Below are 3,034 nucleotides of genomic sequence, written 5' to 3'. Positions count from 1 at the left end.
AAACTATTTAGATTTTTTGAAAAAAAAAACAAATTATTGAGCAGAAATAATTTCTGACGTGCTGGTTTTTGCACACATTATCCATATAATATACGTAAAACTAATTAGAGAATAAATAAATTAATATTCTAGATGTACAGATAATAAAATTCATTTTTTCGTGAGGGCTCAATAATCCACTCACCGAACATTGTATTTTGTGTTGGCCGAGTTCATGTGGGGTTTGTGAATCTTATAAAATAAATGTATTATGTATGTCCTATATATTTTGTAAAAATTAATATGGCTATCACATTAATATTACTAGAATGATTTATGCATGATAATATCATATCATATCATATTAATGAAATGTTTGATTCATATTCATGTGATAATATTAATGGTACAATAGTATGATTATGATACTAGCTAATTGGCATGCATGTGATATATACGTATATATCAATTAATTTATACTAATATGATAAAATTAATTTTTCTATCCAATTAAAATTAATTTTTCATGCCAATTAAAATTAATTCACTACATTTTTTTTTAATACATATTTTTTATACCAGTTAATACATAATTATAATTATAATTAATTGTAATTTTTGACGCGCCTTTTTAAAATGTCAAAACTTTTTGACATGTTAGAAATGACACGTCAAAAACTTTTGACATGTTAAAAGAATATGTCAAAAAAATTTGACGTGTCAAAAGAACACGTCAAAAAATTTTGACGTATCATACTAACACGTCAAAAACTTTTGACGTGTTAAAATGGCACGTCAAAAAGTTTTGACGTGTTACATTAACACGTCAAAAATATTTTTTTTGATGTGTCTAATTAGACACGTCAAAATTTATTGATGTGGCAAACATCAGTTGTCACGTCAATAAAAGGCAGGTTTTTTGTAGTATCATTTTAAGTTTATCTTAATGGCTTATTTCATAGTTTACACTCTATAATGTTTACTTACTAAGTCATGGACTTACGTAGTTGCTACATTTTCAGGTGTAAAACATTTATTTGTTTTACATGCTAGTAAGTACTAGATCGAGTTGGAGCTTGAAGTCTTTCGTCAGGTTTGGGATGTGGAGCAACGATTGTAGGCTAGGTGGCAACATCTGCAAGGCTAAGTATCAAGTCAAATTAATAAGATCATGCTTTTATCTCTAGAGAAAATAAAAGTCACACAGAAACAAAAAATCCAGAGTATGAACTTTGAATTCTAATATAGGTCAACATAAGAGGGATCGGTGTTAATCATGGATTCGAGATCTCATATTAGGTGCATATCATAAATCAGAACTTATAATACTATATAGGTAATGATATATACCACAAGGGTGGTAGTTGAGTTGGTAGAAGAATTCCTTTCATCCTAGTGGTCGCGTATTCGAATCCGCTTGCGGTAGTAGATGCATGAACCAGATGCTACTTTGAAGGGGCTCTACTGGCTCACACCTTTGTGGGGTTGTGGTGACGGGTTTGCCTTCTCAGGCAGTAGCTATGGCTCAAACCGGACATTCCACAGCGGGTGGGAACCCCGTTGGTAACGCCCAAGGGGGGAAACTACACTGGTCGCCCATTCCCACCTTTTAAATTAAAAAAAAAAAAAAAAATGTAATGATATATACTATACAAACATTCAACAAATATCCTACAAAACTGAAGTGACAAGGTCTAGTAGCCCTTGAATCAACCATTGCCACATCAACTTTGTAAGATATTTGTGTGTTATGTAGCATTTCTTAAATACTAATTTTCACCACCGTCTTCATTCCTCGAAACCTCATTCTAAGCCCATTACCCATTTATTTTTCTCCCAACTTGATCATCCTTCATCGTCTTACTTGATTAGTTCACCTTACCCCAAGAGGACATGGGTGTCACCAGCTTTACCTAGAAATTCACAATCTCTATATCTCTTGATAGGATGTTTAAGGCCTTGATGCTTGTCTCCCAAAACTTGGTCCCAAAGTTCATGCCACAGTCGATTAAGATCATAGAATTTGTTGATCATGATTAAGGGGTTGGAAGCATCAAACAAATTGACTTCACTTATTGTAAGTCGTCCACAAATTAGAATTGCTTAATTGATTCAAGTAGTAAGTCACTTAACCGTGGTGCCTCATGGAAGCTCAAGCCTAAGATTTGACCTTTCTTGAGTGTAAACAATATTTTGGAGCTACGCCCGCATGCGAAAGCTTAAACTTTACCCGACTAATTTGAAGGGGCGCTTTGCATAGTGTCCAAGGGATCTAATTAGGGCAAAGCCTTGGATAGCCCGACTATTAAAAAAATCCACATTATTATATAACAAAATTAACCTCTTCTTATTTGTTTCTTTCACAATGCAAGCAGTAACTTCCAATGCTTAAAGCACGAGATGTTAGAATTTTTCTGTAAATGGGCCTACATAGGTCATCTAATTAAATGCTAGTGAAAACTTTACTTAACTACCTGAACTTCCACAATTTTTGCAATTACCCCTCAAAGTTCAAAAGCTCTCAATTTATTGTATCGAACTTCTAATTTTTTGCAATGTTATCCTTCAATTACGTTTTCCCGTTAAACCTTGTCAATATTTTCAAAATACGCCTTTTTTATAAATAAAATAAAATAAGAAATTGCAAAGATTCATGTGTAGGTATTTTTGCCAATTCCATTAAATACTTACCAACATCTGAATTTTTGTAATTTTTTAAGAAAAAAAAAAAGAGAGGGTATTTTGGTAATTTTGACATCATTCCGTTAGGATTTAACAGAAAAACCTAATGGAGGTGTGAAATCACTACAAAAAAAAGGAGGTTTTCTGACGTGTGCTACAGTGTAAATTTTTTGCCACCTCAGCAATTTTCTGTCGTGTTATATATAAAACGTCAGAAAAATTTTTCCTGACGTGTGAATAGTAACACGTCAGAATTTTCTGACGTGTCTGAACAGACACGTCAGAAAATTCTGACGTTTTAGATGTTGGAGCGTCAGAAAAATATTACAAATTTAAAAAATTTAAAAATAATATAATTTCTGACGTTGCAAAA

This window comes from Corylus avellana, chromosome ca1 (genome assembly GCF_901000735.1).
Source record: "Corylus avellana chromosome ca1, CavTom2PMs-1.0".
In the NCBI taxonomy this organism is placed as follows: domain Eukaryota; kingdom Viridiplantae; phylum Streptophyta; class Magnoliopsida; order Fagales; family Betulaceae; genus Corylus; species Corylus avellana.
The sequence above is the reverse complement of the archived record's forward strand: the minus strand, read 5'-3'. Positions refer to the sequence as shown.